Source organism: Lepidothrix coronata, unplaced genomic scaffold, assembly GCF_001604755.1.
Source record: "Lepidothrix coronata isolate B3197 unplaced genomic scaffold, Lepidothrix_coronata-1.0 Scaffold5, whole genome shotgun sequence".
NCBI classification, from domain to species: Eukaryota; Metazoa; Chordata; class Aves; order Passeriformes; family Pipridae; genus Lepidothrix; species Lepidothrix coronata.
The window spans coordinates 10,517,342-10,545,280 of NW_016690185.1; positions in this window are offsets into that span (position 1 = coordinate 10,517,342).

Consider the following 27,939-nt stretch of genomic DNA (forward strand, 5'->3'; position numbering starts at 1 on the left):
AAAACAGAGATTTTACATATTATAGAATTATAGTAAATTCAGCTTATTTTAACAGTTTTACTGATACTACTTTGGTGATGTGTGCTATATTCTTGCTATAGAAGCAAAATAGTTTACTTGGCAAAATGCACAGAGAATGCATGAATATAAAACTGGGAAAAGTAGGAAAAAACACTTTTTTCTTTCTCAGAATGATGATTAGCTTCTCTTATCTTAAAAGATGTGTAATAATCACCTTTTTAAATTGTTGTCTGTCTTACTTCTTTCTGGTTTCACTTTGAGGGATAGTAATAGAGCTGTTGAAAACACCAAGCTAGAGTTAATTTAAAAATCAATAAAACCAGATAAGACACTTGACACTATACAAAGTGAATATTTGGTTAGCAGAAACAATCAACATTTTCAAAAAATGAGCAATTGATTCAGTCAGTCTCTTTTAGAATTTAGCCACATATAAAGTAATTTGAGTCTTTTTTGTGCCATCATGATTTTTCTCTGAAATTAATTTTCTCCATTTATCAAGAAATGCATACAAACAGAGAGTGCTTCTAAATTTCATACTCCTTGCTTTTCCTTCATGGCATTATGGTGACCTTTAAATAGAAGACAGTCAATTACTGTTCTGAGAGGAGGAAGGATAAAAACATCTAAGTCTGTCCAGTGTAAGAAAAGGATGAGACTGTATGTCAACGTGTAAGAACACTTCCCAAAAAGCTGTGGGGGTTTTTGGCTGTTGGGATATTACAGAGATTATTTATAATCTTGGGTATGAGAAATTGAGAACCTTAGAGCTTGATGAAAGGCAAGAAGATTCTTTTCCTGAGAAAAATGTAAGGCTTGTGAACATTAAACATGACTAAAAAAAGAATTCTGTTCTAACCTCCTAATATTTTTAAAGCCTGTACTAAATTCACCAAGGCTGCATTTAGTTAACATGGACGTTGTTTGAAAAAGTAAATATTTGCAAATATTATTCCATGCTATTGATAATTTAAGATGTTCTTACCTACCAGGCATAAAAAAAAATTGTTTCCAAATGAAATATTGCAATCCCTAATCTGTGACTCTTATGCCAAGTGATGTCAGCATACTACCTTTGATTGGTTTTTTAATGTATTTGCAGAATTTGGAGGTCTGTTGGGTCTGTTGTCCAACTAACATTTTAAAATACGCCAACAAGTTGGAGCAAGAAACTTCTATTCAAATTAATATAGCTTTATTAGAGTTCAAATGATCCTCATGTCAAATGAGTATGCCAAATAATTAAATTCAATATAAAAGTAAGACTTAGCTTTTTTTTAATTAGTCCTAAATAATAACAGCTGTTTTGTTGGACGAAAATAATTGTTGGTTTGTTTTGATTTTTTAAATAGCATTTTTAGTAGCTAGTTTGAATTTATCCAAGTGAACAAATCAGTAAATATATATGTCTAAAAGCAGATATGAAAGATCAGTGGTGACAATCAAATCCTGTTACCACGTTACTTACTTTGTCTGTACTTACAAAGGACTCTCAAAACTGATGTTTTTATTCATAGATGCAGTTGAGGCCCAGCATGAAATGGCAAGGAAACAACTCTGGAACTGTTTTTTGGTTTTGGTGGTTTTTTTGTGTGTGTGGTTTTTTGGTTTGGTTTGGTTTTTTGTGTACTTTTGTTTGTTTGTTTGTTTGTTTCTTTTTTGTTTGGTTCTTTTGTGGCTGCTGTATTTGATGCTATCTTGTCACTGGAGGAACTGCCCAATTTTTTGCCTTTTTGCAAGCATAACAGATCAGATTTTATACAATTACTTAGATGCTCACCTAGCTTGCTTATACCTCATACGCATCCCACTTTTTAATCCTTAAATCTTTTCTTTGTGCTCTAAAGTTTATTAATCTTGGTATTATAAACAGGCCACACTTACAGCTAAGATCCAGAAGTTGGTCATTCTTACTTTCCTTTACAGACACTTCACTGTCACCTGTGTGCACCCTCAGTAACTGTCTCAAGCCAAAATGCAGTGATGACTGCCATTTTATTTTTCACAGAGCACCTTACACAAAGGCTTCTCTGGAGTGAAAGCCTCCAGCTGCTCTTACAAGTGTATAAGGAAATGACTTGTTAGGCTTTGAGGAAAGAAAAAACTATAATCATAACTCAACATTAGTTGAAGACTTTTCAGATACTGATCCAGTTACTGCAGTAACGTGATTTAGGCCACTTTTCATCATTGTGTATCCAAGCATACACTGTACACTTTACTTTAAACATAGGTCTAATTTCATTGCCTTCGGTGGAACTGAAGCAAGCATTAGGTGTTCTTTGGACTTAGAGCCATGTAAATGATTCCTGTACCCCGCTGATAAACTACAGAAGTAAAAATCGAGCTGTGGCAGTGCAGTAAGCCAGATATAACTAGGTTAATATTAGTCGTGCTGCTTCGGGAATTAATTTGGTTTGCAGTCTCACTTGCAACCACAGTTTTTTCTTATTAATACTGCATGTAGATGATAGATGTGAAATATCATCAAGCTGTACCTGGGCCAGTGTCTGGCCATGTTTCTTTCTGTGTACAGGCTTTTCCCTCTCATTGAGCTCCAGAAACAAAAACATCCATAAGAAGGAAATTATCATTTTCAATTCCAGGTGAACTGATGAATGCTGGCAAATGCTAGTCTTGTGAGTACTGTTACTGTTCTCTGGTACCTCTTTTTGTCTAGTAAATTTGATTTAGAATCTTGTCATGCAGTATTGTTCAAATTAGTAATTTTTAATTACTCATAAAAAATACATTATAGGGTAAAACTGACACTGTAGTGGAATTTGTTTTCTCTAAGTCCCATAAAACAGTCACACCAAATTTATTTTTTCCACTTTTCATATCTGCAATTGCTTTTTCTCAAGATCAAATTCTACAGTGTCCAATTGCACACAACTATAAGCAATAAAACAGGCTTATAGTAGTCTATTCCAGTTTTACACTGGGATTTCCGATAGCATATCAGAGATAAGCACATAAATTCATATAGTGTGTTTCTTGTGATTTCCTTCTGTAGTCTTAAATCTGAAATTTAACTTAAAGCTGACACCTATCTTTTAAAAATCAATTCCAGTGTCAGTTGTTTTATTGTTATTTTTTTATCATTTTGTGATTCTTATGATACATCATATAATTTAAATAAGATCTTGTTTATACAGGAAACACTTCATTAATTAAAGGCCCATTTTTAGACATCCTTAGTCGAACTACTCTATGTTTATGTATGGCATTACTGTATAGCTACATATGCTATATGTAGCTTTTAGTAGTGTATTTTGGTCTAGTTTATTTCCAAAAGTTTTCTAAATGCTCGTTTAAGGTCACAGTGGTACTAAAAATGTGAATGAGATATAGACCATTATGCCTGATGCCTGTACCAGAAGCAATAGCTATCAAATTTCTGCCATAAGTCTGTTAGAAAATTGGGAAGGCAAAAGCTATTCCTGAGATGTAATCATAGATTTCTACATGTTTCTTTTAGGTTCATTGCTGCATAAATAAATAAAAATGTGCCATTAATTATGTATTAATGTTTCCTGGTTTACATTTATGAAAAATGTGAGGCAGTACTGTTACCAAGATAAATTTTCCTTTCATTTCTGACAGAAACCTTACAGAGGTTTCCTAAATCCCTGATGGCAATCCCCTCAGCCTTTGTAGGATTAACCTATTGTCTTTCCCAGTTCCTACATTTTCTGTTTTCTTAAACTTTGATTGATTCTGATGCTTCTAGTAGTTATTTGTAATCTAAATCCATCATCTCCATTTATTTTTTGGCAAATTCCATTGACAAAGAAGTTAGTGCTTTGTTTACTTTTCAGCAGTGAGTTTCAGCCAAAGCCTCTGAGAAACACAGGGGTGTTTTCATTAGCTGTTATGGGCTTGGTATAGTTGTGTGTTGTTGAAACAACTAAATGGCTGTTTAATGTAGAGATAATCAACCAGCTGAGCTATTGGCACAGTGTTTCAAGATTATGAGACAACTCAGTACAACTGCACTAATACTGATAACTGAGATAGTTTAAGCAGGGCTAGCTCTGGTAGTCCTCTGTGGCCTTGAGCATGCAGGCATACCATAAATTACCTTACACTTTGTTTTCATTTCCCTTGATTCAAATTCAAGAAAAGAGATTCTGTTCCCTCATTACATTGGAAATCATAAGTTAAGGCCATGAGCCTTACTGATATGTGCAAAGTGTTTTGTGACTTTGAGCATGTAAATTATATGAAGGGCAAACTATTCATCCTAACAATCTCTTTTGGCCTTGGACTATTTATAGAGGCTCCCTGTGGAGCTACACTGTCAAGCATCCCCCAGCTGGGGAACAGCTTATGAAAGGTTCTCTGAGGAGTATGTATGCACACTGAAAACTCATTAATACTCGTATGTGGTCCTACAAGCAAGATTATTCCTGTGGCCATTCTTCATCTGGAAAAATCTTTGGGTTTATTTCTTTAATAATGGCATCTCCTACTTTGGAGCATTTTTTTGTTAATGCTCAAGGTTGGCTTCAAAAGAGACTAAATGTCATAGAGCTTGTTATTTTAATATCTAACAAAATTATTGTCTTATAATAGGCACTCAGAGTCAGTTCTGTACTGGGTACTCAGGTGTTTGCAAGCCCTGCAGTGTAAAATGTAAAACACGAATGTGTGGAGAACAGAGTCATAAATAGGAAACGTGAACGACTGAAATTTGAAATTCTATGGCAGGGGAAAGATTTGGTGCACAGAGTAAATAATAGGCCAGAATAAAGATGCAGAATTGTTATGTAAAGTTTTAAGGGTCCCTGACCGGACTGGTTCCACGCACCTTCTGTGGGGCAGAATCTCCTGGTGTTTTTTTGAACCATGGTGCTGCAACAGTGCAAGCACCATGCTTATCCTAGGGTCTTAGAATTCCTCTGTGGACTCTTTGAGTTGTTCTGTTGAGTCTGAGCTGTGTAACTTCTTTGGATTATTTTTTTTCAATATGCAGCATTTCACTTAGTGACCAATTAGTGATAATTATTTGCTCTTCTGTTTCTATTCCATATCCATTGCAAGTGTTTTTAAATCATAGCCAGCATTTCATAACTTAAGATGTCATTCTGTGAAGCGTTTCATTGTCATTTTATGAGCTACGGATTTAAATTTTCATCTCCCTCAGGACCTGATGAAGATTTTTCTGTCACTGATTTATGATTCATCTGTTTGCATTTGAGATCTGATCAGTGTTGTGTTTTGAGTGCATATCTTGATGGTGAATGCAGTGGTGGTGCTAGGTTGACAGTTGATGATCTGGAATTGTTCCAAAATAAATTTGAAGTACCACTTACTTACCAAAAATGTCTACATCATGGATACCTGGTCCTCTGCACTAATGTTTTACTCCTCAGGTACGTTTGTACTCCAGTGTGCTACTTGTTAGTGTAAATAAAATGGTCAGCTTATTGTTGCAACTGCTGCATAGATGCTTCAGAATCATCAACCTTTGCCACACCATGGCTGACATAGACACAGAAAAGAAAAGTAAATACTGATAGAAACAGAAATGAAACTTTGAGGTAAAGTATTTGTAGGGCTATTAAACTGAGCCTGGAGACTTGTGTGGATCACTTAAAATACAGTTTAAAAACTGCTATTTGGAACGTGAAGCACTGTACAAGTGAAATTCTTAGCACAGTTTTGTGAGTTATGCTTTAGCTAATCAAATTCATGTGAAAAACCACAGAAATATTGGAGGACTGAAGGAGTCTGTTTTATCCTTCCCTCTGTCACAGATAGTTGACTTTATGAGAATAGTCAAAAAAGTGAGCAGAAGCTAAATGATAATAATAAAGGAGGAAAGTTATTTCATCATTTTATCAGGAAAATTATGTTTTTCATAAAGAACATTGTATTCGTTAATATTAATGGACGTGGAGCACGCGCTAACGATTTGCTTACGTTATCTTAAATACCATCTGCTCCTGTCACTTTTTTGATATTTTTCACTATCTAAGAAGCCTTTCATAAGATCAATTTCTATGAGTTTCAAATACTAACGTTAAATTTTTCATGCTTCTCCTTTATGACTGTGGATCTTGTTAAGTCACTTAAAATACTAAAATGAGTTGCTTCTTATTCTCCTCTAACGTATGGATGATTGTGAAGCTTCTCCTTAAAAGATAAGAGATTCCATTCCTCAAAGAAGTACTGCAAATGTAAGGTCCTGATTATGGCTCTACTACAAGGGTCTGAGTTCTGTGTGTTTTGTGTTTAAGGAGTATCTTTGGTTTGGTGAGTTGGTTTTTCTTTTAACACATACTGGTGGAGTGCTCTATTAGATTTCTGCCTGTGATTATTAATTTGGAAAGATCAGGACTTGCTGATGAAGTACAACATATCACTTTTGAGCACTGAAGATCTCAAAAAACTTGAGAAAAATTAGTGTGACTGGTGTGAGTAATTCCTAATATCCTGGTTAGGATGATCTATCCAAGCAGCAAGGTGAGGAAACAAGTTAGAGATTCATCTAGAATGGGGTCCTGGTTTTTACCTTCCATCTTGATGTTTTGTCATCTTCAATCTCCCGTCTCTAATGCATAGAGACATACATGACACAGTACACGAGATGACTACTATCATGTATGCCTGAGATGAGTTCTGTAATGCAGTAAGAGGAAAAAGTCATCCTATTTTCATGCTAAATTTACAATACATTTGAAGCTGTTGCAGTCTTCTGACTGTCCCAGTTGAGTTCATTACTATCAGAGTGTTCCCAAAATTTTGACTGACAGCATATACTCATAAGCACCTTTTCATATACTTAGAAGTAAGTGAATTTGGTTTGAAAGCAAGTGAGGTCCTTTAACTTCTTGCAGAGCATAAGAAGAAATCTGCATGGTAGTCTGAAGAGTCCTCCTGAAGGATTTTCCTGTAAGGTGAAATGAAATAATAGATCTGCTGATTACCAGGAGGTATGAGTACTAAAGCAACTACTAAGAAGATCCCTCTAAAGCCAGAGGTCCCATGAGAGGTGAACTTTTCCAAAGAAGTCTTGTAAGAGGAAGTTACATTAGAAGGTTGTTGTCAGCTAGCTTGATAGACAACATCTGGGCTCTGGTGGGTGGCAAAACACATAAGTATTTTGCACTGTTACAAGTCATGAATAGCCATGTGTTCTGTTCTGATGCAGCCTATTCTGCTGCAGCCATGAGAGAAATAGTGACACAAGAGAAAACTGTTTTTATTTTTGTTCAGTTTTTATTGTTAGTGTCTTGTAATGATGTCCAGGAATGTGCAATATGTGAGAAACTGTCATTATACTGCCATTCTGTCTCAGGACAGAATAATGAATATTATATCTCAGGAATCAGAGCCTCCCACACAAATCTGCTCAAAGGTGAGATACTCTAACATAGGTTTTAAGTTACAAGCCCAGATGTTTAGGAGAAGTACTCTCTGTCACTGGAGTGAGCAAATTATTCCTGCTCTGCATGCTTCAAAATGGGGAATCCTGATTAGAGTGTTTACACTTTCTCTTCTGCTGCCTATGTGGTGGTGTTTCTTCTCAGGGCTCAACTTTTGTCTGAGCTGTAGATTTTAGCAAAAAGTATTGTTCTTCAACTTTTTAATTACTTTCTATGCTTCTGGCTTTTGTTTCTCTGTGTGTTTTTCTTTAGACCAAGACAGTTTTTCCATTTTCTGGTACAAACTTTAGAATATCAACAATAAACAAAAATAACAAAAATGAAAAGCAACCTTCCAGGTAATACTGTGTAATTTTCTTGAACAAAGTGTAAGCCTTACAAGAAATTATGAGCTCTAGTTATTATTACCAGTCTACTTGAACGTATTATATAGTTCATAAAATAGTTATTTGAAGCAACTAATATGACTGTACATTCTATGTTCTCATATATATATTTTTTTTTAATTAAAATAACTACTTACTGTCATACTCCATTTTCTGGGAGGAGATAACAGAGAACACTAACAGAGTAGTTAGTTTTACTACTCTGTATCATAAGAAATTGGTTTACAAAAAAATAAGGAAAATATTTTCAAACATTTTAGTCCCAGCAAACATTTGTCCGGAAATGCTGTTCCAGCTGATGTTATCCTAATAACCCTCATGCTGTGCTGAATGCTTCTGTGGTTTCTTTCTGAAGCCTGCAGACTGAAGGAGCATTGTTACACTATTAACACCTGTATTTTGGATGAGTTTCTTCATTTGAATCTTTTTTTACTTTTGTTTCCTGATAGGACCTCATGGGACAGCAGGTTGAATTAGGTGAAGGATAGAAAGCATATGTTTGTTGAGCTCTTCAATGTATCTAGTAAAGGCATTACACATGTAGAGAAGAAAATAAGCTTCTTTATACACTGTGCCAAAAATCAGAGAAATAATCAGATTTCATGTAAACAGTGTTACAACCATCTGCAGTATCACTCTCTGGTTATTGCACATGTGCTTTGTTTAGACAGTCACTTCAGTCTTCCTGTTTAAAAAAAAAAAATTTCCTTGCATCCCCAATTACCTCTAAGGATGTTAAAGTGAGTTTCCATAGATCTGCAAGACCACAACATTTCTATTTTGGGGGTTGTAGGGGATGTTGTTTTTAGGGCTTCAAGGATGCAAACATGAAAGAGAAATTTGGTCTTAAACTATCTGGGAGGATTTTATTTTTTTTAATTAACATGAATGTAATATTAGTGAAAGATTTTAAACTGACAGCTCTGATAATTAATTGCTGCTAACTAGGTTTGATCCAAAAACTGTCACTGATTTAAAGGACCTTTGGGATTAGGTTTTATGATGCCCATTGCAGTCATCCACTTCACTCATCTGATCTCAGTGCATTTTGGGTACAGTGATTATTTAAAAAAATACTCATGGCATTTTTTGGGTGCATTTTACTCATGTTTTCCAAGTAGATTTGGCAATACTTTGAGAGCTAAAATTCTGTGGATAAGAATTGAAATTCTGTGGTGATAAGGGGGAAAAATTCAAAGTATTGAAGAATGGATGAGATAACCAAGTTCCTTTGTCAACAGGAATGAATTGTTAAGTGATGGCTAATAGCTATGACTGAAATAACCACCAGGCTGGTGACCAGACTGCATACTACAGGCATCTTGAACAGATACTGGATCAGGGACTGGTTTTGTCCACTGACTCTAAAGAGAACTGGGATGTGAAAGCTGTGGATGGAATCACACATTAATTCTTTGAATTCAAAACACGTTATATTTCAATTATTAAGTTAGTAATTAAGTAAGCAAGCAATGTGAATAAATCCTTGTATCAATAAAATAGGTTAGCCTAAGGTAAAAGCAGAAGTGATTAGGATAATGTATCTCTGAACTTCAGAAACTATGTCCATATCCCTCATTTGTCCAGTTTTCCTGTCCATTTGGGGCTCCTACTGCCTATTTGTAATCAAAGAACATCCTGCCTTTTTTTTTTTTTCCTGGGTATGTGATGTCCTCCAATCGCAACATGAAATCCTAAGTTTTTTTCATGTACTTTCTGAAAAGAAAATAATTTTGTTAGTTTTCTGTACTGATCGCATTCTAATTCAGAGCATTTGATACTGGAGCATGTTGTGAATTTTCAGTTTGATTAGGACAATAATAAACTATTGCAGGGGAGCTGGAAACTCCACATTTCTAGAGGTCACTCTGTCACTCAGTGTGAAATATTTTGCCTTTGACAAAGGTTTACCCTGTTCTTAATTTCAGTTCTTTTGATGCTCTTATTTTCAAGAAACATCTCTGTTTCAATAGCAAGATTTTGGGTAACTGTCCCCTAGCAAGATTTAATGAAAACCACTTATTTTTTTTCTTCTTGGCTTTAACTGGAAAAAAAAAATTGTCTTGGCAAATTCAAAGCATTTGTTTGAGTTGTTATTGATTTTGTAGGTTTTATATACTACTGAAAAATATAGAAAATTTTCTTTTATCATATTTATTTAGTTGATGTTAGATTAGTAGAGTTCTGTTCTTACTTACATACTAAAACTCCTCTTCCTATTCAACTGATCAGTGCTAGTGCAGCGCTAAGAACTTTTGAATATTGAAAGTCATTTGGAATTCAGTAAATAATGCTGTGACCAAACTCTAGACTTATAATTACTGGAGCTAAGAATCACATTGGGATACTCATGGCTGCTTATTGAATAAATGGTCAAACGTATATTAGTTTGGCAATGTATATCTGATTCTTTCAGGGTCATAATGTTCTCTCTAGAAAGAAAATGAGGATCTAGGTCTCTGAAGGAGGAACTCAAATGTTAAAATTAAGCAACATTACCAAAGTCCTCTTCAACTCTACCAGAAGGCAACTGTGGTTTAGAGGGAATCGAACCATTCATACTTCAGTTTCTTTATTCATGTCCATGGTACATGAAAATATACAAAATGGAAATTAAGGGTGCTCTGAGTTGGTTTTGACTCCAAAATTTCTACAATTCTTACAGAAGGAAAGAAAAGGGAAGGTGTCTTGCATAAATCAGCTGCAAAGGGGAAGGATACTGGATGCTCTTCTGTGTGCTAGACATCTGCAAATATACACGTGAATTTTAATTTCATAATGTCTGTAATATGACATAATTTCTACATTTCCCTATTTTTGATGAAATTTTCCTCTTTCTCTTGTTCTGTAGAATCGTGGGGCTTAAACCTTAGTTTGCTTTTGGGGTCGCCTGTTAAAACAGTGAAGAATTGTTTTCAGCAATGCTCTCTCCTTTCTTATTTGCTCAGTAGAAAGGGTTGCTTGATAAACTGAAAATGGGTTTATTTCTTGTAACTTTTTATTTTACGCTGTTTGTCCAAAGGGCACCTATTCTGACATGAGAGCCTTTCTCCAGCCCCTGGGAGGTAAGCGTTATGTAGTTAAAGTAGCTACTCTGTGAGGAAAGACCTGAACAGGTTTTTTTATTTCATGTCAATTAAAATGAAACAGACTGTGAGGTGGGGGCAAGATGTTTTAACCTCAAGCTATTGGATTCCATTTCCAAATTACACTGTAGTTTAATCACAAGAACCAGTCACTCGCTGCAGCCAGTCATGTTTTAGATGAGTTTTCTGTTGTGTTCTAGTTTTCTGCAGGGCTACCTGGGGGTGCGCGTGTTACTGTTACTGAGCATAAATTGCTTTCCTGAACTTTGAGACTCACTTTAGTGCAGTTTGAAGCACTACAGGAGTTTAAATGTAAAATAATGAATATTTCACTGTTGTTGAGAAACTGTCTCACTTGCTCATCTGTGTAGCATATTCTACAAATTAATTACTTGGCAGATATGAAATACTTGTTTTTATTAGGCATTCAAAGACAGAATATCACATTTTATTCTTTTGAAGTCAATCACAGAGCACTACCTGTAAGTATCTGACTGCTCATTCCTCCCTCACCATCCCCATTTATTCATGACCTATTTCATCCTTTTTTGATTTATGTCTGTTACACATGTATAGCCATGAATACAAAATCTATCCCTATGAATGTAAATTGGACAGTCGCTTGTGCAGATTTGGTTAAAAAAATAAAAATGGATACCTTTTTTGATTCTTGTCTGTAGAAATATAGATCAACCAATATAGATCAACCAAAACTGACAGTACTTCTATCAGGTAGAATGCCTAGAATGGCTTTGCAGCTTCTCTGGTTTCATGGTCAGGACTAAGTTTTTTCTCATGAGAGTTATCTTTTGGGGACATTAAGAATGGTGAGTAGATAATGCCTTTTTTTTTTTAACTACATTGACACATATTCAATATTCTTATTCATAGGTGTTTTGAGCCTATGTAGATGTTACTTCCCTTAGCATTTCATAACATTTCCTTTTTGATTACTGAAACTGAAATAGCTTCCCTATGATTTCTTTGTATGCTATTAGTAAATGAATTTGTAGTTGTAGCTGTGTCACTTGCAAAGTAATCTGGTGTAACTCTATTATCAAGCAACAGTAAAACCTAAAAACTACATGAATAATAAAGTTTGAAATTGATATCATAGGAATTCATCTGAGAAACAGAGTTGTGTACTCTCAGGCATTCTTACGAATACCTTGGATATGAGCAGTGGCAGAATCCTTCTTTTAGTGTAATCAAATAGCTCCAGTTAATTAATCTCTGTGTTCAGGACCTTAAGTGCTGTATCATTTGGATACATAGAGTTTGCTGTTCTTGAGCAATAGGGCTCAGAAGTGTGATGCTTTGGTCTGTCACAGATGACTAATGATCATGATTTTGGATAATATTAAATAGGCTTTTGAGAGACTGGGTTTTTGAAGGAGCCTTCCTCTGAAGAGGCAGCTGAAGTTAGAGAAGTCAAATTCATCTCAGAAGTCTGTTCAATGTTAGATATCTGTCCAGTAGTATTCGAAGGTTTGTAGGCTTCTGACATTAGGAGGTAATTTCAAAGAGACACACACACCACATAAAAGGTCCCAGGGTGGTTTATATCTGAGATGAATGGAAACTGTATGTTTGGTAAATAGATACTCTGGGGGGACTTTTGTTTTTTGTTGTGGGGGGTTTCTTTGTGTGTGTGGTTTCTTTTTCCTTTTATTTTTTTTTCTTAGTTGTATTAATACAGAAGGTGGGACTCACACATGTGATGAAGTGTGGTAGTGTCTGTAAATGCACTGTGTAAACTTGCTGTAAGTACTGAACCTTCAAGTAACCCCTGTTCAGCTCTGGAGACAAACTGATAAATTACCTTTCCAGGAGCTGGGTGACTATGCTTCTGTTGTGATAGTTCTTCACTAGCTGTTTTGTTTGGAGAAACTGTGCTGTTTCAAAGTGCTCTCTCCATGCAGTTCTTCTAAACTTTAAGCTCTTCACTAAGTCTATTCCAGTCTCATTAAGGCCTAAATCAATGAGTGGACAACGCTATTACAAGGCTTTCTAGCACATGCATCTAACGTGTTTATGCTAACAGAAGGCTCTTAAATTGTTCTGAAGTACACTGAAGCCTATCTGTGTGCCTCAGTGCCATTTATACTTTTTACACTAATCAGCCTTCAACTTTTTGCAACTCCTACTTATTCTTCATTCTTCCACCCTTCTGGTTGGAAAATTCTTTTCTTCTTGGGAATCCTACCTGTCGTTGGGAATCCTTCTGTTGTCATGTTTTCTGGTTTTGATTTTTTTGATTTCAGCCTCTTAAAAAAATCAGGTGAAATGCAAACCAAGGCCTCGAGGAAGTGACTGCTGATAAATATGTGCCTTTTCTCTAGTTGAAAAATTATCAGAACATCAGAATATTCCTAACCTTTTAAATGCCACTGTGTAAGAAAAGACTAGCAAACGGTGCTGCCCAAATTTCAAGGTGAAGAGGATAACTAAAGGTGGAGTGTCACACAGCAAACATAGGCCAAGTAGGAAGAGTTTTAAGAGATCTTTGTATAGGAACACAATCATGAACTTGTTGCTTATTTGAAATAACATATAGTGGGTATTGTGTTTCTGGACACAATACCAGGGTATTGTGGGTATGAAAGTTTCTGGAGCTTTATGGTACTACTCTGTGATCTGTATCTGTAGCTCTCAGAGAAAACTACTGTGAGGGCATATTGTAAGATATATTTTTGGCCTGCTATCCTTCCTGGCAGGTCTCACCCTTTGCACCATCATTCCCTGATTCCAGCTAGGCAAGCATACTGCTTCTCTGAATATCTCTTTTAACTGGGAACAGTGCTGATGAATTAAGGCATTCAGCTACCAACTGTCAACTTAAAATGCAATCCTAGCCTAACTGCAGGATCTGTTTTTTTCCTGTGGTGCTTTTTTTTTCCTGCAGGTGCTGTTTTTTTCCCCATAGTGATTAGCTACAACAAAACCTGTTTGGTCAGCCAAAGTGACTGAATGCATAAGGCACCTCTGACAATGCAGTCTTCTAGACTTTATAATGACTCTACTATGGACTCTTTTTAATGCCTTTCATTTTAACATCCTGTGGGAATACTTTGGTAGAAAAGAATCTGTGTATTTTGGGATACACTGATGTGAAGAAGCTGGTATGTCTGATAGCTGACAGTGTGTCCCATTACTTCTTTGAGTTGGAAGGGAAGCTCCCTTTTGGTACCAGTCTGAGGAAGGGGCCTGATGGAAATGCTACAGAATAGTAATAGACCTTTCAGGAATGACTTAATTGAAGAGAAGAGTTCATCATTTCCTGCTGGTTTGCTGAACTCCGAGGCCATGTGAACAAGAACACTTGTATTTAAAATAATCCAACATTTCCTAAAATACACAGATTTCTTTTTCTCTCAGCAGGGCAACACTAGGCCCCTGATTTACTCCCAGAATTATTTCAGGAAATATTCTTTAACACACTATGTATGTTATGAAAGGCAAACGAATGGGAAAAAGTCCTGGCATCTGTGAAGTTAGTGGGAAATTGATTTCAAAGGAGTCAAAGTTCATCACAGTTGCAATCCTAGGGTAACCAGGGAGGTGAGTTTCTCAGTTTACAGTAATTTTGTAATGGATTTATCTGAATTCAATAGTAGCAGTGGTTGTAAAACTCACTAACTTAGTTCACAACAGGTTAAAAAATCTGGAATTTCCAATATTTCACAAAATTATTTTGTCTTCAGAAAAAGTTACTGTAGTGGAGAAAATATATTTTGTCTAAGACCTAGTAGTACTTTGAATATGAAATCTGATTAGTTATGATAAAGTTAAATACTTACTGCTGCAATGAAAGCACAAAGTGAAGGACATGACATGAGATTTTTGTTTTTCCTCTAAAGTAAGAAGTAGGAAGATTTCTAGCATTGTGATCTGCTTTGAATATCTAACATGTAACTGCACAAAGATAAGTTTTACATGTCTGCTAGAGAGCTCTGATGGGGGAGAGGAGTTCATATTGTTCTTGATTTGAGCAAGACTTTTTTCAATGTCTTCCCCAATATGCTTTTTTATAAACATATGAAATACAGACCACGTAAGTGGACAGTGAGATAGACTGAAAACAGGTTGAACTGCTGGACTCTAAGGACAACTGTAGGCAAGTTACTACTGAAGGTTCAGTAGTGGGGCCAAATACTGTTTAACCTCTTTGCTAGTGACCTGGATGATGGAGCAGAGTTTACCCTCAGCAAGTTACAAAATTGGACAGAGTGGATGATACAACTGACCTTGACAGGCTGGAGAAATGGACTGACAAGAACGTCATGAAGTTCAACAGAGGGATGCCTTATGAAAAACAAGTTGCAAATGTGCCAGCCAAGTGCCCTGGTAACAAAGAGGGTCAGAAAGCATTTTGGGCTGTGTTAGTAAGAGCATGACCAGAAGGTTAAAAGAAGTGGTTATTCTTCTCTACTCAGCAGTGGTGAGGGCAAGCCTGGAGTATTATTTCCATCTCTGTGTTCCCCAGTACAAGAGGGACAGGGACGTGCTGGGGCAAATCCAGAGATGATGACTAACAGCTTGAAGCATCTGACATACAAGGAGAAACAGAGAGAGCTGAGATTATTTGAGAGCCTTGAGAAGGGAAGATTGAGGGAGAATTTTGTCAATGTGTGTAAAATAGCTGATGAGTAAAGAGGACAAAGTCAGATTCTTCTCACCAGTGCCTAGTAGGAGGACAAGAAGCCATACTCACAAACAGCAATAAGGAAATCACATTTAAACAGAAGAAACCCCATTTTGACTGCAGTGGTGATCAAGCACTGGAACAGGTTGCCCAGAGAGCTTTTGGATTCTCTACTGGACAGGGCCCTACCTGTGGTAGTTGACCCTGCTCTGTGCAGGGGGAATGGACTAGACAATCCTGAGAGGTCCCTTCCAGCCTTAAAGGTTTAGTTATTCTGTGATTGATACAAAACTTTTCAACAAAACTTTTGCCTGTCTGATTATTGAGCAAATATTTGTTTCATAAAGATTCTCAAATTCTTACTCAAAAATTACAGCTTCAGGTACACTGCTCATCCAATCTCAGAATTTTTTTCAAACTGATTAACACTTAACTAGTATTCTGGAAATTCTTAGACTTCTTGAAGTACTTTAATATTTAAAATAAATATTCAAGCAGCATTGGGTGTAGACTGCTTGTGTGTGTTGCAGTTTCACCCACTCTGTTTTTATTAGGATTAGCCATACACTTGTACATTAATACTGCAAGATTTGTTAGTGCAATTACTGTTAAATCCCAGAAGGAGGGAATTATTTTCTAAGTATTATGGTAGTATTTTTCTCATCTATCTGAGGCAAGACTTAGGCATCTCCACAGTATGATTCAGCCTGCTTGTATTAGGTACTTAGGAGGTATCTCTTGAGGGGCACAATTCAATTCTGCCTATTGACAGAGTTTAACAAAAAAAGACCTAATGTTTTCGCAGATAACTCTACTTGTGTGTCTTCTTCCTTGCAAATTTAGTTTTGAAATGTTGATTTATGCAGAAAACAAAGAATGAAAATTTGAAAATTGTGTCCTCGGATCACTGCATCTGCAGACAGGATATTTTAATTAGATTTAGACAGAGATCACTTGAAAAGTTGATATCCATCTGTGATAATTATGCTATGACTGAGAAATATAAAAATATTTATACACTTTGCTTTTTGAATATTTGGGGAGGTCGATTCTGTGTTAATTTTTTTGTTGTGCAACAGTGTTTATGTGATGGAAAGTATCCAAAGCTTGCAAAATTGCACTAATTGACAAGTAGTTTTCAGGTTATTGGAATATTGAAACAATTGTAAGATTTGATTATGTGGATCTTAGTTCCAGTGAGAAAAGATAGATTCTATCAGTTGGAGAGGTTTGTTTCTAGTCTCCTTGGACTGTGCCTTTCATCAAAATAATACTAGAGCTTTAGGAAAAAAAAAAGGTGAAAATTTGTGTGGGTTGTTAGTTTGTTTAGATTTGCATATTTATAGTGCTGTCTTGACTGACTCGTTTCTGGGTCCCCACTGAGTGCATGCCTGACAAGCTGAACAATAAAATCTGATTACTAACAAGGTTGAAGACCTTTGAGAGAATGCCTAGCTGGAAAGAGTGAAGGTATAACAAGGCTGTGTAACACCACTTAATGACTCTGACCACATAATGTATTGCATATTAGCATTACAAATCACGTAGTTCTGTGAAAATCTTCAGAATTTTCTGTTAATCATAGTATTGCATTGTCAGGAATACAACAATTTCTATTTTAATGTGTTTAATTTGCAAGATCAAAGCACCAATTTAATAAATGAAGAGTTGTTTACATCTGGGTTTGGATTCTGGAGTATATCTAACTTTAGGAAATCATTTTTTTTCTCTCTTCTGTTGTGGAAATTAGGCATGTCAACCACCATAACAAGAGTTCTATTCTAGGTTTCCACATAAGCCAAAAGATTCCTCTATGAAAGTACTTTTTATTAATAGTGTTACAGTTCCAAGTTTTGATTACAACTTTTCTCATGGAATTAGAATAACTAGAACAATTTTTAAGTGAAGGTCAGAGAAGATTATTAGATACTTAATATTGTGATCAATGGCTTTGTTAGATACAGAATCGATATGCACGTGGACTTTGATTTCTCTGTCAGTGCAGCTCAAGGAAAGCCTTGAAGGACAAAGGGTTAACTTAAAAAATAATTTGGGTGGTAAGTTATGTCATTTGTAGCTGGCTTTGGATTGTAAGTGAACATGCTCTAAAACTTAATGAAACTCAAGACACCACTTTCAAGAATGTTTTCTGTGTTCTATGTTCATCTCATTGCCTATCAGCAGCATTCAAGCTTCAGAGGAAGACCTGAAGCTTCCCTACAAATCTCGTAAAATGTATTGCTATAATGTAGCCGTACAACTGTAATTATGGTAGCATGTGCTTTCTTAGTTTTACAGTAAGGTTTTGTCTCCCACCTAAGTTTCTGCAGGATATTAAAAGTAATATTAATAATGCTGCAGTTATTCTGCCTGCCTGATTGTAATGGTGAAGTAGACAAAATTGATTCCAGTTCATGGCTCAGTGTTCCAACGTTATTCAGCAGCACCTGTTGACTGACAGCTGTTCAGGATTATTCCAGGTTTATTAGTCATGAACAAGATAGCAATAACAGTACATAAGTTTTAAACTAGCTCCTGAGGAAGTTTGGCTAAAAGATGTATTTTTATATCTGGATAATTTTTAATGTTAAATTAGAAACAGCATACAGCCATGAACCGTGCTATTGAGCTAAATACATGCAGTCTTCATACATATACTAAAATCTGTAAAATTATTCTTCTAGGCTTTATCACCTGAGGGTGAGGAAAAATCAGAATTTACTAAGGCAGTCATTTTTCTGACTTTTATGTGCTCAGCCTAAATGAAGTGAAAAGCAATTGTTTTGTGTAATTTATTACCATATGTGTGCCTTGAATGTGCAAGGATTTTATTTATTCAAATAATCTGTTTATCAGACTTAGTCTTTGTGTTGCAATTTCAGAGATTTTTCAGAAGCTTGGAGAGTAACTAGGGACCATATCTATCTTTTTTATTTTGAATGTAAGTGTTACCTCTAGAAGGTCACAAATGAAGTCAGAACTTTCCTGGTTCTGTTGGTGTCTTTGTATGTTTGCAGAAACTGAAAGAGAAATGTTGTTAAGTAAGAGCTTGTTATGCTACTTTGTTTAAAAAAATAAAACCAAACCCCTTTGGCTGGAGGAAACTTCAAAGGCCAATCTCATTCTGTTCTTTTTGGAATAGATGGTAGTCGTATGTTCATAAAATGTAGAAAAAGCCCCACATCTCATGACTTGATAAAATTGTACTAGGTTTTCTTTTTATTAACTTTGTTTGGTAGGAAGGTGATATCTTTTTACTGGTATAGGTTGGGACATGCCTGTTTAGTTTTTTGTGAGACCACATCTGTTCTTGCTCATTTTACATTCTTCTTGAATAGTTATTCTTCTGCCACTAAATTGTTCTCTTATTAGCCAAGTCTAGAAATCCTAAGGCATGAAACATCTCTTCCTTAAGAATAACTTTAACTAACTACATTCATCATTTTAATGACAAGCTACTCACTAAATCTCTGTTACTTATTTAAAGGTCTTCACCCTTGTCACTTGCCCGTGGGAATGTTTGAAAAGACCTCAGATGTGAAAAATAATCTTTGAATTTTTTTATATTTCAGTTGCCTTCCATTCCCACGCCCCTTCTGTATGCCTCGAAAGTAATTTTATCTTTTTACTCCCATGACTTAACCTGCTTTTATATGATTAGTCTTTATCTGGTAACTATTCTATATGTAAATGAGCAAAAGTTCTTTTGTGCCACGTACCTTTCACCATTCAAGTGTCTTAAAACATTTTGCTTTACCGCCTTTGAGCAATCAAAAAGTCTCACTAGAAATCAAATAATGTTCTTCAGCTTTTAGACCTTCAGTTTTAACTGAATTCCTAGCTATGTGATTGGGTATTATGAAGATTACCAGAGAAATGAGGAAGCTGGAGATGGAGATTTTTAAGTAGAAGGGTTATGGGCAGTCTATAGAAAGTACACTCACTCTATTTGGAATCAGCAACTGTGTGTCAAACTAGAATTGCATCTTAATTTTAAGGCTGGTCTTTCCTTGTTCAGTTTTTTAAAAATCCTTCACACAGTCTGAGGGCTGTAGTCAGGAAGGAAGAGGGAGGAGTGCAAGGCTACACTGCTTGGGTGGTAGTGTCAACCACCCACCTGATGTAAATGGCATGCCATTCCTGACAACAGATATGTTCGCCTGTAAACTGCAAGGCCTCTCACACAGATGAGTTTATGAAAAGACTGTGCTTATACATAGATGAGAGTGTGCCAGTGCTAAAAGGCAGTTGAACTGTTGTCCTGGTGGAACTGTGCCTGAGGATAGCCAAATTTAATTCAGGCAAATTTAATTCAGTTGGGACTTTAACTGTCTAAAGATCTGGTGGTTGCACTTTTTAGTCTTAAATGACCAATAGTGGGTCTGTGACTAAATGTATTCACAACTATATAAATAAATAAATAGAGGTGGAAAACAGCTGTGGCTCCATATTTGGCCTGACCTGCCTGTAAGAGTGTGCAGTTATAAAAAGGGGTGTACCTACCCCTTCTCTTGGATTTCCCACAAAAGTTTGTCCCCATTTCTCTTGTGTGGTTGTTACAGATTATGTGGTCAGTCATACTGTGGGCAGGTTACTATCCTTGTCAGATACTAGTTTTTTCTTCACGTGCTTGTGCAATTCCAACTTACTGTGCAGCTAAATGATTACCAAAGTATGGTGAAAAAATGTGGATGAGAGAAGAGGGGGAATAGGCTGTTTTCAGCAGCAGGACATGCTTAAGATTGATTTAAGGCAGCTGGGAAACTATGTGCTAACTTGACTAGAAACATGAAGCGTGCAAAATAAAAGATCACTAAGAAAGAAAGCTGCCACTTTGCTTTTCTCAGTTAAGTGAAACTTTACTGATCTTGACACAAAGCTGAACATCCTGTTTGTGATAGATATAGCTACATAATGAGGGACACTCTTGGAAACCATGGAATGAAACAGTAATCCTAAAATAAAGTCCTTCCAAGCAAGAAAATCCATTATTTGAAACAAGATATTTTGAAAAATCTCTTCAACTTCAGTCAATAAATAATTACTAAAGCTTCACATTCTAAGAAGAAACAGAAAGAAGAGGTTATTCTTATTCTGTGTCCTATCCAATGACCACAGAAGAACATCTGCTTAGGAGATATACTGGTGATTTCTCAGAAAAACCCCAGACAAAACTGCAGGAGGATTTTAAGTCTAAATGTATGATCTAGATAAAAAAGTATGAACTGACAGATCCACGTGCATTTTTTTTATGTCATGTTTACTAAAATTAGGTCATTAAAAATATGCCATAAGCTAAAAAATAGGTGAATCTGTAAGGGTATTTCTGTTGGTTTGGAATGGTTTTCATTGGTGGTTTTTTTTTTGACCTAAGCCTTTTTTTAATAACTCCTCTTTATTTTTCTGTTTTCCCTCCCACTTGTTGTAGAGTGGGATAGAGGTATTGGTGGGAAGGGACCACTGGAATCCAACCTTGTGAGATTCAAAACCACAGTATGACCTGCACATAACTAATTTATTAGATTAGCATAGAATATTATTAGAATAATTCAGTTTTAGCTGTGACTTTGTGTACCCAAATTTTAGAAATAACCTAGGACAGAGATTTCACAGCCTCTCTAGAAACCTATTCTCACACTATACTACTCATTAAGAGCAGTTTTTCTTGGTCTTCAGTTTGAACATTTCAAATTGAAATCTGTGGCCATTGCCCTTTCCTGTGTTCTTGTGACTTAGGGTATTCACGACTCCTTGTTTACCTCAGACTCTTGTTTTCCTGAAGTTTTCTGCTAATTACATATTTATTTTTTTTTCTGATTCAGAGAGTATCCTACTCTTCTAGCTTTAATGCAAACGTTTTTCTTTGACATCATTCAAATCATAAAGAGTTCACATTTAATTCAAGTAAATACTGCAGATGCTAATAAACTGTCATTTTAGGCTGGGTTTGAATTTGGAGTGTTCACTAGATATGCTGGTCTGTACTGTTAGCAACCGTGTTTTCAAATTAATACTGTAATTTATAATTACATATATTTGAATATTACAGTATCTATATTACATATCTTCTCTGAAATTCATTTTGAAAGGATTCTCTGTAGGTTCTGAAACCATTTGCATCACAGGTTTTTTTCTAGTGCCTTTCTGTAACTCTTTATCTACTCTAGTATATCACCCATGCTTTTGGCATTGATTTGAATTTTATTTCCATTCTTTACATGTCTATAAACATGAAATAACACAGCATCAGATGAGTCTTTATATAGAAGGTGGTGGGCCCAGTTAAGTCACAGCACCTAAATTCTAGCTTTTAAATTCTAAATTTTGATCTATTCCAATTTCAACATACTTTTCATGAGACTTTACCAAATGAAAAATCATGAAAATGCATTATTTTCTTCACATTTCTGTTTGAGCTGAATTTTGTTGCAATTGCATGTCCTTCATATTCCTGGAGCAACTGTATATCCATGTTTTTCTTCAACTCATGGTTACAGTGACTTATACAAAGGTGTTTTCATATTTTAAGTTAGCTGCTCACAGAGATCATTGCTTCTTTGTCATGTAAGAGATGTTTAGGAATGGACACCAGCACCTACACATTCTCGAGGGATTTATGTTAGAATGTAGAACTAAATAACAGTCTGATACACCATATTGCTACTTAACTGTGGTGAGTAAACTTGGAGTCATCAGCATTGTGTTCTGTTGGTCTGTCAGCACTTTGCTTCTGTTGTCTGATACTTGGAGTTAGTAAGTTTATTTGATTGACCGTTGTAAGTAGCTGATGCTTCCCCCAGCACACACAGAGCAGAAGTTATATCAAAATATATTGTGGAACTGTGTATGTAGATTTAACTTGGTTCTGTGATGGGTGGTGAAAAGAGATGTTGTATCCCTGGTACTTAACAGAAAAGAACTTTGAAAGATTGCAAAACTGTGCAAGGGCCTCCTATCGGTTTTCTTGATGTCTTTATTTAACACAGTTTTAACTGAAATTTTCTAGTGATATTTTCTGCACTTCTCACCATACACATAGAGAAGTCTAAGTGTCTATTAAACATTAACTGCTGGTGTGGGAATTACCCCACAAAGGGAACTCAAGACAATAGCAAAATATCTAATAAATTATTCTGTAGATCTCAAAGTTCTTTTAGAAAGGGAATCAGAATCAGCATTATCTTTTCTCAGTGATAATGCTCGGGACACAGAGAGAGGATATAGCATTGCATAGGGACTACGCTTAGAAAGAAAATGAAGGATCTTCCCATATTTTAACCATTAGGTTTAAACAAATGCTTCATGACAAGTGGCTTGGGGTGGCCTACCCTAATTTACTTATGTGTGAATGTATATCTGTGCTTGCTCTCCCCTAACCAGCTATCTAGTGTGTTTCCAGAACAAAAGGTGCCCTTTAACCTCCATAAATCTTCTATGTCAAAAAAAAAGGTACGTTTTTGCTCTGTTTATTACCAGTAATAAAAGATACATTTAGATGTTACTACCTAAGGATAAAAAAATACATATGTATATATTTTTTTTACCTCTAGACTTTTTCTTCCAACATAATTTCCATATCTTTCATAAAACAGGGCAGGTATTATCTCCATTTTACAGATGTGGAAAAAGAGGTTTAATGTGCATTTTGCAATAAACCAGTTGTAGGTTTTGAAGCAGAACTTTGATATTTGCCTTCCAGACATTAATGTGATTGATTCATATGTGTATACTTTGTGGCAAGGAATTTTTAAAAGCTATTTCAGTTTCTTTTAACTTGAACTCCACGAAAGTGACAGAAACAGAGGGAAGCAAATCCCATTCTTTATGGAATGCCACATGATAGAAATTCATGGGTTTTGTTTTGTCTTTGTTTACAAGTACAATGCTGTAATGGAAAAAAAATTGTTATGCTCTTAAAAGCAAGCTTGTGGTAAAAATGGAAATGAATAAAACAGTAACATAGAAATTATGTAAGAAAAACATATTAATTTTTTGTGGTTACATTGCCAGTACCTTGTGTTATCTACATCAGGTGTATATGAGTTCCTTCATTTAAAACCAAAGGAGCTTTTTGACCTGAAGGAACACCCCTCAGCTTCCATACCTTCAAAGCTTCTTTCTCTAGGTATTGGCAGATCAGAGGTTTATCTTACAGATTTTTGGTTCATATGTATACTTTATATGTCTTCATAATTGCATATTCACATTTTCCTAAATCCACTTGCAAAAATTTCCTTTCTCTTCTTATAGTAAGGGTTTTGTTAAATGCGTATTTTATTTTATACTTTTATGCCTGTGTTATTTCAGTGTCTTGTCCATGGGAGGGCCATCTGGTCATTCGAATGTGTCAGTTTTTAGAACCAAAAAGACAGAGAGCATAGTTGTTTGTAGAATTAAAAAAAAAAAAAAACAAACAGAGAAAGTGTAATTGCAATGTTGAAAAGAATTCCCTTCTTGGTATACAGTCTGGTAAAACCTGAAAAAAGCTTAGGGAAGTGGCTCTTCAGACCTAAATGGAGGAGGTAATTGTTCATTAATACAGATTGTTCCAGTTTTCTTCCCATACTACTGCAGAGCGATTCTATCATGAGAAGCTGCCCTCAGCCACTGAAAGCCCAGTAGGAATAGCAGCTGTGAGTAGTGGGGAAGAGGGCTTCTGTGGCCAGGACCTGCATCTCACATGCATAGAATAGGATATAGGTACAATCAGGGACAGATTGTGATCGTTGTGTTAAGATTTTTAAAACATACTGCTAGGAACTTGTATGGTTGTCAACTTCTTTTGTAACGCTATTTTGGAAATTACTTTATCCATTGTCCCATCAGTTTAACAATCATCTAAAATCAGAGCATTTAAGATAAATTGTAAGGGTGTGTACTGAACACAGTCATGTGTGTCTGTATAACATGCAAACTGCAATGCCCTTCCTTGTGTACTCCAAGAATAATGTTCTAAATAAAAGCTTGTAGAGGTGCCTGAGGAGATGGATCCATGCTTTTAAAAAAATTTTGCCTTGGCTTTTTAATACCAAGTCTCCCTTAAATGATAGGTTCAGGCTCTTGTAGTATTGTCTTTGGAGTTTTGTCATTCCGTGGAAGCTACACTATTTATCCTGCAAATTACTCTGTTAGGTGTTTTTTTCAGATGAGAGCATAAGGACTCAAGTCTACTCTGTGTATAGAGATTATAATTCCATACAGTACAGTACGATTGCTTACTCGAGATCAACTGTGTGATAAAACAATCACTAGAATCCAATTAAAATAAGGAAGAAGGGTTGAAACACAAATAGATTAAAAGAACTTAAAACTCTTTGATGATAAAATAGTAACATATTAAATGTTTTAGTCAAGTCTTGGAGCAAGATGGATCAAGTATGAGCACCCCAGAAGAATCAGCAGAAAATGAAATTGTGCTACATGACAGCAGGGGTACTTTTATTTGGTCTCTGCTACATTGACGGTACAATTGAACCATTATTTAAGAAAGGGTAAACACCAACAATATAGTTTTATAGAAAGAAACTACTACTACAGAAAACCCATCTACAGGTCACTCGAATATTGAATATATGACAGGTGGGAATGCAAGTGAGTAGAAATCTGCGAGGATATTTGTGAGTAGTTCTAATGTGAGTTGAGTAGTTGGCTGAAGATAACCCCAGGGGTTCTTTTATAATATGAAGAATTAACTGAAATGTGTATTTCTGTTATCTTTCCAATAACTGGATAGCTTTACTATTGCTAATAAAAAAAATTTCCTGTTACAGGATATTAAACTGGTCTCCACTGTGTTATGAATTTATGAATTGTGTGGCATATGAGCTTTAATTTTTTTTCAACAAATGGATAAAAACTGATCAATAAGGACAAATTTAGGCATGCTGTAAGATTTACAGGGTAGAAAATATGCTGCTGCTCTGTCCTGTGATTCAAAGCCACCCTGGTTCCTGCTGGTGTGCTGGTAGCTGCCTGGGAACTGTAGTAAATTTCAAGTGGCTTTGCCTTGGTCCTAGGAACAGCTGAATGCACTGCAAAGGTGCCAAAAGTCCTGTTAGCAGAAAAAGTTATATTCTATGCTACATAATGCTGAGCAGAATTGTCTGCAGCCCTAAAGTGATCATAGTTATATGGAAAGACACTAGGAAGATTTTAAGGATCAGTGTTTGAAGTTTACAGGGTTAAGGCATGGACTGCGTGAAAATGGCTTCTTCATACCCAACCCAACTTTTAACAGATTCCCTATGTCATACAAGCATAGGAAACTCGTATTTAAGTGTAGATTGAAATAAGAATAGGCTTATTAATTCTACCCTTTAACATCACCTTCTAATAGTCCTAACTGTGAAAAAGGTCCCATACTGAAAATATTTTCAAACATGAATGTTTCGGAAGGAATTTGAATTTTCCTTCAACGCCTTTGTGTGACATCCAAAGAATGCAGAGGCTAATTAATAATTATGTGTAGTGTTAGATTTCATGAAGGTTCAAGATGGTATTTGTGTTATTAAGTTATCCTAGAAGGAAGAGACTTGGCACTAACTGCTAACTTTTTTAGAAATTTCAGCCTGAGGTTTATGATAGCAATGTCAAAGAAGTTCTCTTAAACTCAAAATTAGGTGTGAGATTTTAAGGAGAGAGTGCATGCATAACAAAAGCTGAGATGTGTTTGTAGATACAACTGCATATTAGAAAACTAGTTAAAGAACTAGTTCGAGAAAGAAGGATGAATGTTCTTTAGTAGAAAATGCAAACAAAACTCTGAAATTAAAACTTTCAATGGAGAGATGTGTCTTCAGGCTTTTTGTTCTTTGCTGATTCTACAGTGGCCTTTGCACAGTTGGAAGCCTTTTCCAGAGAAAATTACTCTGAAGAAAATTCTTAGTCTATCCCACTGCGCCTGTAGAAATGATACCAGGTCTACCTTGCAATTTTGTTTTTTGACATTGGAGTGATAGCTTCTGTTGTCCTTCATAAAAGGAGATTTTTTTTCTCCCAGGGTGTAAGGAGAAGATTACAGTATTTGTATTCTGAGTAACCACAGTTTATTATGTGTTCCCACCCAAATTTATTGTATAAAAGTTTCCACTCATCTATTCTCAGTTTGGGAACAGTCTTTGACTTTTTTCTTAGGAGTTCTCTTTGTTACACAACTTTTTGTCTCTTACTGCTAAATATGCTTATTGCTATTCTGTTTTCAGCTGAGATCTGTCTGTGCTCTACTACTTCCACCTCACCTGTTGCCTTTCTTACCCTGTGCTCTCCAGTGCATCTCCACGTATCACCCCACACACACTTGGATCATCTTGTGCTCTCCTCGCCTTCCTGCTTCCCCTCATCGACTGCCCTGGGTTCCAAAAGCAGAAGGGCTGCCAAGACATGTTCTCTTGATCACCCTTTCCTCTGCATTTAGGGTTCACCAAATGTCTAAACAATACATCTGCTGAGTGTTCTTTTATTCGTTCTGCTTACAAAAGTGTCTCTCTCTTATTTCTTTCAGGAACTTCCTTATTTTAACCCTTTCACTATTGACAATGGCTGTGTCTTTCACCTTGCTCTCTTTGTCCCTAGAAGGAGCTCTTCCTGCCCCACCACCTGCTCCATCTCACCTATCAAAATCCCCCCAATTCTGCAAAAAAGAAATGCTGCATTTCATTGCTACCTATCTGCAAAATTATGTTTCCTACCTGTTTTGGGTCTCAGTACCTATTCTAAATTCCTCCCTTCCTCTAGTTTTTCACTAATCAAGAACTCATTCTCTTTGATTCTATGTCTTAGTAACTAGACTCCATGGAATCGAGTGTATCACTGTTACCTGGAAAGCATTAGTAGGTGCTTTTATCAGCCAGCTCCGTTGGTTGTGAATTTATACAGTTACAGGCAGTTAAACCTGTCACTCTTCTAACCCATCTAGCTCTGATTTTTTTGTGTCCCTCCTTCCCTTCCACTTTCCCAGGGCAGTAACTGATCCAGAGAACACTTAAGTTTTACAATTAATTTTAAGTATTACAGCCAATTATCATAGTACTTACAGGTATGCCCATAAATGTTATCAACTTAGTAAGTCTGCAAAGACCTCACATTTCAAATGTATTTTTTTTGTATGGATGCCAATCAACTGTGGAACTGTGTTTCAGGGGGCAGTTCTTGTAGAATCAAAAAGTGTAGAAGTTAAGGTCTCCATGAACTGAGCAGTCTGTCACTTAAAATTACTGAAAGCAACTTCAGTTAATCAGAAAAAGCTGCATAAAAAGCCATTGCTATACATAAATGTGGGGGACCTGAAAACTTTTTTTTTTTGGAGGGGGAGGCTTTTTGCTAACTTTGAGTACACAAGGGCAGCCAAAGGAAAACCGAAGAAATGTGCATTTGCTTCAGATTTCTGAACCATTTGTTCTCCAGCTGAG